Below are 11,399 nucleotides of genomic sequence, written 5' to 3'. Positions count from 1 at the left end.
AGGCTATAGGATGGCATATAAGTTAGTCATCAATCTCATTATAGGGGAATGGCATTTAAGGTAGCCTCTCCACTATTGCTTAGATTTTAGTTGGTGTCATCCTTGTAGATCTCTGGACATTTCCCTAGTGCCAGATTGCTCTTTAAACTTACAATGGCTCCTTCTATTATGTTATCTCTTTTTTTGCTCTCCTCTATTCCTCCCCTGACTTAATCTTCCTGCTCCCTCATGTCCTCCTCACCCCTCCTCTTCTCCCCTTCTTTTTCTCCTAACTCCTTCTCTCCTCCCCCAATGCTCCCAATTTGCTCAGGAGATCTTGTCCCTTTCCCTTTCTCCAGGGGACCATGTATGTCTCCCTTAGAGTCCTCCTTGTTTCCTATCTTCTCTGGTGGTGTGGATTGTAGGCTGGTAATCCTTTGTTCTATGTCTAAAATCCATATATGAGTGAGTACATACCATGTTTGTCACTTTGTAACTGGGTTGCCTCGCTCAGAATGGTTTCTTCTAGTTCCATCCATTTGCCTTCAAATTTCAAGATTTCATTGTTTTTTCCGCTGAGTAGTGTTCCATTGTGTAAATGTACCACATTTTCTCTATCCATTCTTCAGTTGAAGGGCATGTAGGTTGCTTCCAGGTTCTGGCTATTACAAATAATGCTGCTATGAACATTGTTGAACAGATTGTTCTTGTTGTATGAATGTGCTTCTTTTGGGTATATGCCTAAGAGTGGAATTGCTGGATCTTGTGGTGGACTGATTCCCATTTTCCTGAGGAATTTCCATACTGATTTCCAAAGTGGCTGGTCAGACACAATTTTCAAAAAATATGTTACTCTTATTTACTACTTAATTTCCATTTGCATTTGCCACAAGCCAACATAACACATTGTAGCCTGTGAGAGAGCAGTAAATGCTGTTGAATAGAAATCCAAGTGAGTCAGCTCAGAGGCACACATTGAATGCAGAAATGGATAGAAGCTGATAACATAGGGGAGCCAATTTACACTAAACATTATTCATAAAGATGAAGACATCAGCTATAGCCGAAGTGTAAGGGTATTTGGAGGGAAAAGACTTTCCGACAGATCAACCAAGAGGTCAGCTAAAGCCAAGTGCAGTGATGAATGCCTATAATCCCAGAACTGAGGAGGCAAAGACAACTTCAGCTACACAACCAGTACAAGGTCAGCCTGGGCTACATGAGACTCCCATCTTTTAAAAAAACAAAAAACAAAAATATTTTCTTCTCCTTGGAACATGCCCTCCACACTAGGTCAGCTGAGATGGTGAGCTAGGCATGAAGAGGCAATGCCCTGGAGAGTTACACATAGAAAGGAATGCAGAGACTTGGCCTTAAAGTCAAAGTTATACTTGACTTCCTCAAAGTCACTCCTCATCCTGTAGTTGAGCTGAGGAATCTTGGACATACCTCGGTCTCCAACTTTGCCCCTTCCTCTCCCTAATAAGCCCACATTTAAAGGTCTGGTATATAGTGGCAAATAGAAAGGACCAAAGGTGAGCGATTTTTAGGCATTCTACAAGACCAATTTTGTTTGAAGCATGGGAAATATGTATGTATGTATGTTTGTATATGAAACAATCTTATTTTACATATCAACCCCAGTTCCATCTCCCTACCATCCTCCCATATCCCTCTACAACCCCCCATCCCATCCCCCCTCCACTCCCCAGGGAAGGTGAGGCCTTCCATGAGTGATCATCAAAGTCTGTCAAGTCATTTGAGGCAGGGCCTGCGCCCTCCCCTGTGTATCTAGGCTAAGAGAGTATCCTTCCATTGGAAATGGGCTTCCGAAGTCCGTTCGTGCACTAGGATACATCCTGGTTTCACTGCCAAAGGCCCCATAGACTGCCCAGAGCTCCTAGCTGAAACCCAAGTTCAGGGGGCCTGGTTTGGTCCTATATTGGTTCCCCAGCTGTCAGACTGGGGTTCATGAGTTCCCACTTGCTCAGGTCATGTGTTTCTGTGCATTTTCCCAGCGTGGTCTTGACCCCTTTGTTCATCACTCCTCCCTCTCTGAAACTGGATTCCAGGAGTTTGGCTCAGTGCTTGGCAGTGGACCTCTTGAAGCATGGGAATTCTTAAGGTGGCCTTTGGGCTCAGGAAGAGCCTACATTTGTTTCTTTTTCAGGAATCTTGTGATTTTTGAAGATATAAGCTATTCACTCCTTCCTTTCGACTCTCAGTCCTCAGATTCTTCTGAAAAATTAGAATTATATTATTTTCTCATTTAAATCTTTCTAAATGAACTAGGTTGTGGCCAATAGGTCCATAAAAAAGTCAAAGTGTACTTTCAATAGGACAGGATCTCTTACTAGCCTACAGTGTGCGCCCCCCATCACACACACACACACACACACACACACACACACACACACACACACACACACATTGAGATGTCCAACACAGTGCCCTCTAGTGAAAAGTGCTGGTGAGCCAGGATGACCCCTCTTCACAAATACTAGGCTTCATGGAGTATTAAACTAAGTAAATGAGAAATCGAAACTCATGCTTCCCAAGGAGTGGGAAAATTGAACTATTTAAAAATATTTTTAATCTAAAAAAATGCATAAACTAGACAGCACACAAGAGAAGAGGTTGGCTGGGCCTCCTTGGAAAATGTCTACAGGCATGAAGAAGCCCATGTGGTTCGTGCTAGATCAACAGAGACCAGTCTTAGCTAAAACTTGCTGAGAAGAAATTACTAAGCCAGAGTTTCTTCCAAATTTATACCTATTTTTCTGTTTGACTTTTTCCTGAATTTCCCTTGATTTGTATAATTTTCTAAAGAACATAGTCTCGGGAGGCTGGAGGGATGGCGCAGAGGTTAAAAGCACTGGCTACTTTTCAAAGAGGTCCTGAGTTCAATTCCCAGCAACCACATGGTGGCTCACAGCCATCTGTAGTGAGATCTGGTGCCCTCTTCTGTTGTGCAGGCATACATGCAGACAGAATGCTGTATGCATAATAAATAAATGCATTTTTAAAAAAGAACATAGTCTCTACTGGGTATAAATGAAGCTTGAAAAACAAAGACAAACATAAGAAAACACGAATGATCAGAAATGTGGGCTCTGACACTGGAGTACCTAAATCTAAACCTAGTTTCCTAGTGACCTTGAGCAAGTCACTTGAACCTCCTGTCCTCAGGATGCCCATCTGTAAAAATGGACGTAGTTAATAGTACCTACCTTAGCAGAGTTGATTGTGAGCATTAAGTAAGGTGTTACTATAAGAATATGCCAGAACACAGAAAATCCTGGATCCTTTTCATCCATTCCTTGTGACTAAGGTTATTTTGTTACAGGCCTGTCTGTTCCTTCTGTCCTCCACACATACCAGTCTACTTACCTACTACTATACCTGTCTCCTCAAAGAGACAGAAAGGACAATGGCTGTATCTAAAAAATAATCAAAATGAAATGGAGAACTCTTGCAGGGCAAAGAGTTTGTAACAATTCACTTGGGACTTATTTTGCATGTCAACCATAACTACATTGTATATTGTAGTCAATACAACAGCCCTGTAAAGTGGAAAATAATTCTTCTAGTTTGCATTAAGACTAAGGGAATAAAAACATTGGCAAAATCAGAAATCCGGGAAGACAGGATTGAATGTGAGATTTCATACATTTGCACCCTGACACACAGCCTCCATTTACCTGCTGTAGACCCCAATGCTCGACACTTGATCTCAGACATAGCACACATCTAGCACTTTTGCATAATAGATGGATCACCAAACATCTGTTGAATGAATACTTGCCTAGACTATTATTTTAAAGCTACTTAAAGTAAATCAATGCAAATATACTGACATGCTAATTCCATTGTCATGTGGTCAACCACATAATGACCATCAAACTAAAGAAGCTTGTATAGAACTTTTTGGCTGCATCTGGGGAAAGCTGCTTTCATATCAAACAAGGGATCATAGTCATGCATGTTTCTGGTGAGTTTTTACAAAATGAGGGAACAGTGTGTATGTCCACCACTAACATCATACAAATAACGGGAACAGAAGAAGCAAGAATTTGGAGGATTGCACTGTACTAGTTAATGCTTGCCAGTATGAGAAGCCTTTGAGATTTTTCAAAATATATTAAAGTATTAAGATGCTTATACAAATAACAGTAGAAATCTTGACCTCTAACCCAAGGAAACAAAATAATGAGCAGAGTATTATCTAGAGGCTTTCAGACCTCAAGAGATTTACTTTAAGAACGCATGAAGAAATTCCTGATGGTAGCGAAGTTTTGCTGACCAACTGTCCAGTCTGTTCTCAAAAGCCCTATACAAGTCTCTGGGTATAGGTGGCTCCACTCTCTAACCTAAACATGGTTGTCTCTTTGAAAATGAGAAATGGAGACATGTCTTTTTTCTTATAAACCATCTGTCATTTCTTAAATATGCACCACTCTCAACCCTTACACTTTTGCTTATTCCCACCCTTGATCTTCTTGTAGATGTCAAAAGTCACCTCTAATTTAATGTGCCCCAAATTGAACTGAGTCTTCGCTGACCTCCCCACCTTGCTGCCCTGTTTTCCTTGTGCTAGGTGATGATCTAATGTGCTAAGTGATGTTAAGTAAGCATGAAGACTCACATTTATTCAGTGCACGGTGTGTGCCACTCTGTGCTCTTTTGGACATAACTAACTTACAGCTCTTGAGAAACATCTGCTTTCTGAAATAGATACATCATCCTGTGTCATGGATTAAGAAACTGAGATGTTTCTTAACACAGAAATGTTAAGTCACCCATTTAACTGAATAGGCAAAATGTTGATTCTTCCTTCTTTCTGCCTCACAGTTTCCCTAAGCATGTAATCAGTGAATGGATTCTGTCAATCCCAACTCCTCCACGTGGCTCATCTCAAGCTCATCTCCTCCATCTACCTAATTCTCAGACATACCCCATTTGCATGCCTACTGGCCTTGTCATGTGCTGCCTGAACTGTCACACATAAAAAGCAGTAACTCTGTTTCATCTTTCCTTACTGGAATTCACTCCCCTGAAAGATTAGCATCCTGTGGCTGTCCGGTTCCAATGACACAGAATTATCATGATTCACAAACTGACAAATCATTTCCATACCACACACACACACTTTTGCCCATATAATATCTGTCTTCAGAGTCAGACTCAGTATATTCTCTTTGTTGTCCCTCTCAAATTCTCCAACCAAAGCTAATTATCTATCATTCTATTTTTACTTCTACAGTACGTCATACCTAAATGAGTGGTAGCACTCACCACATCCTGTTATATTTTTTTTAACAGTCTCTCTGACCAGTCAGTGAGTCAGTTTTGGCCAGGGATCCTTCTTACCATATTTTTTTGAGTTCTCCAGACTTAATGAATATTAAATTCTCTGGATGATTTTTGCTATATTAGTTCATTACAAAGAAGATCATGTTTTAATGATAATAAACATGCTACTAAACCTGTCTCAGAAGTTAGTAACACAATGTCTTGTCTTCTTGTCACCTTTTATCTCTCCCTTTTGTAAACTTCCTTATCTATAAGATTTACTTTGTGAGTGATTAAAGCATTGGACTAAAGGCTCCATTTCATCAGGTAAACAAAATAAGCATTGTTTTATAATGCATCTTTTCATTTGTCTGACTTTTTTTGTTTTTCAAGGAAAGAAGAAATGAACTAGCTGAAACAGCAAAAGACAGTGAACATAGCACAAGTCCTGTGCATTCTGAAATCCCAAAATACTTAGAATCTGAGACTAGGGAGCTGAGCGTTGTCACCCATAGTACCACTTGGAAGAAAGGAACTAAGGCAACAAACGAGGCTGTGATTCCCACAAAACCTTCAGAACCTGAGGATATGTTGTGAAGCTCTTAGCGGGAAATGGCTTTGCGTCTTGCCTCTCCCTTTTATTTTGTAATTATTCTATTTCATCTATTTATAAGGGGAGGCACACACCTGCCACCATGCTTGTAGAAATCAGAAGACAGCTCATGGGAGTCGGTCCTCTTCCTTCCATCATATGGGCCTCAGGGACCAAACTCAAATCATTAGGCTTGATACCAAATGCCTTTCCCTTGCTGAGCCACTTTTGCCAGCACATGCCTTGTGTATTCATTTCCCTTGGCTGATTTTGCTTTACATACATTCACTGAAACAGATCGGATCGGTGAGTATACATATATACGCTATCCGTGGGTTGTGTGGCTTTTCCTGGGGCGATAAGCGAAAAATGTCCCTTCTTGTCAGAAAGAGCACTGATAATAAACCAAAGAAACCACTTCATCCAAGTTTAGCTTGGTGGGGCCATGAGTTTCCTAGGATTGCTTTCAAGTACACAGGTGATGGATGTCTTCCAGTAGCACAGGTGGCTCAAGGGCAGATGGCTGGTCACAGAAAAGCGCCCCCAGGCGTGGCTGAACCAGCATCGCTAAAGCCCCCCTGAGCAACTTGTAGGAAGCTCCACTGAAGAGTCTCCTTTCCTACCACAGTGGTTTGCTGCTTCTCTAAACTTGGTGATGGGTTTCCCGGGTCTTATAAGCTTTCATGAGCTTTCTAAGCCTTATAAGTTATGTGATCTTCTTGATGAGTTTCCTGAGTCTTGTGAACCTTCCTCCTCCCTCCAGGATGAAATGTTTCGATTCAGAGGAAACAGCTTTGCAACAACTGCATCCCTTCTTCCAACTGTTATGTTCTTTCTACTCTCTCTTCTACAATGACCCTAAGGCAGTGTGAAAATGATGTCTGGACATCCTCTTCCATTTATGGCTGAGTACTGAGGCACTGTTCCACAGCAAACGCCACTCATTCTCAGTATTTTGACGGGTTTTCAACTTGTGCAGTAATCACTACCTATGGGAAAAAAGAAATTCTGCAGTAATGTGTGGGTATAGACATAAGTAGAAGGCAAATTAAGAGGTACGTAATACCTGTTTAACAAAACAGTAATGGTAGCCTCCTTCCATCCTATAACCCCCAAGTCACAGATTTTACTGGCTTGTAGTACCAAATATGAGTTCTATCCTGTGAGGTGAACCTGAGATCCCAGAAGAAAGCAGTTGGTTGTGTCTGCATCAGCTGTGCCACTTTTGATCCAATGGCATATTCTGACTGGAGTGTCAATAGTACATCACCAAGCAGGACTGTTGGTCACAATTCTTCTCCACAATTCTGTTATAGTTCTTTCAAGTACTACAAAAGCTAACCAACAAGAAATGAGCTTTTGATTTAGTCCAAATTTGATTATTTTTAACGTCCTGCAACAAAAGCACACAGTCTTTGATTGTAGAAACTCAGCATCTAGTTCTGGCATGTAGCTAACAGCAGTGGCGAAAGCTTATATTTTATGGGGACCCTCATGGACCTCCCTGACCAATAATTGATCAAGAGATAATATACTCCTGGCACACACATCTTTTTTATCTCAACAACTTTGTGTTCCTAGAAGTGCCTTTTCCCCACCCACACAGGCTGCATTCTTCAAACTTTCCATCTACCATTTTTACTGCCCTTCCAGATGATTTTCCAAATTTGTAAGACACACAAAGTTTAGCGTTACATAATGAATCTTTTCACAGAGGGTGGGCAGGGCCTCTGAAGATCCATTGCTGTCTCTTCTAAGAAAATGCTACTTGGTCTTGGAATTCTGTCTAGAGGGATTATTTTTAACATCAGCAATAGAGCATGAAAAATATCCCATCACTTGTGCCAACTTTTTTTTTTTCAAAATTCGATATAGATACATGGATGGAGACACCACATCATTTAGATCTTTATAATCCATAATCATATCATCCATACGTTATCCAGTATCTCACCCTAGGGAGCTACACACCGCCCCAACCTTGATAGGCTCCATATGGCTGCTTTGTGACACTCTGCCCAGGGGCAAGGGAAAGCAGATCAATGTTGTCACCCATCACACCCACTATGAGCCTGCTCCCTGCATCAGACAGGCTTCAGGCTGCCTCCTTGGCCACCACTTCCATCAATCACCCCCGAAGTCTTAAAGAATTCCATCCTGAACAACCTACATCCCAGTATCCTTTCCTGCAGGGGAAAATGTGCACAGTATGCTGGGGGTAACTGACCAGTCCTTTCCAACTTACAAAGACCTGTCATTCGGGCCTTCTTACACCCCTCTTGCAAATTGTTACTCGGGTTTTAAAGCCTTTCACAAGCACAGAATTTGTCTACATTTGCTTTGGGGCAATAGACCCCATTATCTTCTTTCCTCTCTATCCTTTTTAAAATTACATTTATTTATTTGTTTGCTTGATTATGGGGGCAGATGCTGTGACATTGTATGTGTTGGGAGTGGTCGGAAGACAACATTCAGGAGTCATTTCTCTCATTCTACCATGTGGGTACCAAGAATGGGACTTGAGCCATCAGGCTTGGCAGCAAGCACCTTTCCTCATGGGCCACCTCGCCAGCCCAGGTTTCCCTTTTCTAATCCCTTCCTAAATACCTCGGCAACCACATAGGCACAAACTGTAGTCAGATCATACGGCTTTTCCAATTTTTGTAAAGATCATAATGTAACAACAGACTCAGCAAAGCCACTTGCCCTATACCAGTCCCAGGGGGCCTGCTAAATCAATGTTTTTCTCTCTCCTTGCTCACCTGGGCATCAAACACCTTGTCTTGCATACACAGTTCTCTAGACAATGTCTGTCATCCCTGTATTGTCTTCTAGTCCCTGATATTCATGGAGATCTCAGCCAGTGATATGAAGCTTCCCTAATTGTTCATATAAGTCACTTCATTGGGAATGGTTTCCCTTACATTGCCTCAAACTATTCAGCCTGTTTCTGAAAGAGAAAAATCCATGATATCTCTCAATTTCTCACTTCCACAATGTCAAGCTGATCCCATCTGACTCCCCCATGTCCCATGACCTCCCAAGTCAGGCTTTGAAAAGTTCTTCTATTGCTTATTTAAAAGTCTCTCCCAGTTGAAGCATTTGAAGGACCAATTATCCCCTGACTAGCATCATTTCCTGGGCTAAGAAATGTTAAGGCTTCTTTTTTTTTTCTTTTTTTATTTAAATTAGAAACAAGTTTCTTTTATTTGTCAATCCCAGTTCCCTCTCCCTCCCCTCCACCCCTGCCCCCTTTCTGCTCCCCAGGGAGGCTGAGGCCATCCATGGGGGATCTTCAAAGTCAATCATATCATTTGGAGCAGGGCCTAGACCCTAGACCCTCCCCAGTGTATCTAGGCTGAAAGAGTATCCCTCTATGTGGAGAAGGCTCCCAAAGTTAATTTGTGTACTAGGGGTAAATACTGATCCACTACCAGTGGCTCCATAGGTTGTCCAGACCTCCAAACTGGACCCCCTCCTTCATGGGGTCTGGAACAGTCCTTTGCTGGTTTCCCAACTTATCAGTCTGGGGTCCATGAGCAACCCCTGGTTCAGGTCAGCTGTTTTTGTTTTGGTTTGTTTGTTTGTTTTTCTTTTCTTTTTTATTTAAATTAGAAACAAGCTTCTTTTACATGTCAATCCCAGTTCCCTTTCCCTCCCCTCCTCCCCTGTCCTTCGCCAACCTCCTATGCCATCCTCTTTCTGCTCTCCAGGGAGATCAAGGCTTCTATATGCACACTGAATCACAGATTTTCCTTCTTATGTATTAAAAGTCAGGTCTGAAGGATGGACATCTTCTACTTCATCTCTTCACTCCTCACTGTCTGATTCTTCTCATGGATCAAGAGTTTTGGATTCCAGGAAGGGTTCTCTAGCCCAGGTCTAATGAATTCTCATTTACTGACTGAAAGAAAAAAAAAAAAAAAGAATAGGAACCCATCCTTCTTTTCCCTCCTTTCCTGCCAAATGAGAAGGCAATATGGAAGACAGCATCTGTGTGTCTCTTCTATTGTAATTCCTTCCTCCTGCTGGCAATTCCTCCTGGGCAGAAATCTTAACCTCAATTACAGCTCTTATGGCATCCAGCAGAGACCAAGGGTCTATTTCTATGACCTACTTATAATCACATGCCATATGGGTCCTTTCTGGGATTGCAATAGATTCTCTAGTCCATCAACCACCTTGGGGGCATTCCTGTGCTTGATTGACAGACCACATTCATAAAAGGGGCATGCCAACCACACCGCATAGAGGAAGATAGGGTTTCCCCTCAAAGATGTTCCCTTCAGCTGCATGTCTTATTCATATCAGAGGACATACAACTGCCACTGCAGGAGGGAGGCATGCTGTCCCATACCACCGGGAAAGAGTAATCATACCAGTTGGATCACTCTCGCATGTGCCTCCATCTCAGACTCAACTTTGTTTTGTTCATCCCAGCTCCAGCACCAATTGTGACTATTTTTTTTTTCCTCTGGAGATTTGAACAAGTAACTCTATTCACTCCAGATAGGACGTTGAGAACAAGACAAAGAAACAGCCCGCACGAAGTCTAGATTAGTTCATGGGGTTACTGAACGGTGCATGGGTGAGGGGTTGTCTGTAGGTGTATGGGTGGTCTAAGGGATTTGCATACCGGAAAAGCCCACTGTCAAAGCACCATCAATGACATAATAGTCTCTTAGTAGGACCCACTTCGTAAGGGTCCCACCACCCCTCTGAGTCACCACACTGGAGACCAAGCCTCCAGCATATGAATCATCTGGCGTCAGAACTACAGGAAGTCTTTAAATAAAGGGCCTGAGCAACACTTAAACAGTATGATCTGACAGACATCACAGAAGATGCCACAGACAAGGTGAACATCTTCTCAAATGCATAGACAGCTCATGACACACGTCTCCCTACACTTTTTAAATTAAAATTATACAAACTATTTCTTTTTTTTTTTAATGTATTCTTCCATCACATCCCCACGGCAGTACCCCTCTCTCATCTCCTCCCAGCCCTTCTCCCCACTTCTCCTTCATTTCCCTTCAGAAAAGATTAGGTCTCCCAGGGATACTGACCAAATATGGTTTATCAAGTTGCAATAAGACTAGGCATCTCCCCTCATATTAAGACTTGACTAGGCAACTGGGAAACAGGCATAGGACTGAACTAGGACCCCTGAATACAGGTGACAATGGTATGGCTTGGGGTGTATATGAAGCCACTGGCAGTGGGACTAAGATCTAACTGTAATGTGTAAACTGACTTTGTGGAGCCCAATTTTCTATGGAGAGATACCTTGCTCAGTCTAGACATGGGGCGGGGGACCTTGGTTCTTCCTCAACAAGATGATGGGACAGACTTAGGGGAGGCACAACCCTCTCTGAGAAGCAAATGGAAGGTGGGATGGCAGAAGGAGGGGAGAGTGGGAGGAAAGGAGGGAGGGGAAACTGGGATTGGAATGTAAAAAATAAATTAATTAAAAAAAAAAAACTGGACTAGGCAACCCAGTAGGAGAAAAGACATCCCAAAATCAGGCAAAAGA

This window comes from Cricetulus griseus, chromosome 5 (assembly GCF_003668045.3).
Source record: "Cricetulus griseus strain 17A/GY chromosome 5, alternate assembly CriGri-PICRH-1.0, whole genome shotgun sequence".
NCBI lineage: Eukaryota > Metazoa > Chordata > Mammalia > Rodentia > Cricetidae > Cricetulus > Cricetulus griseus.
Note: the sequence above shows the minus strand (reverse complement) of the source record.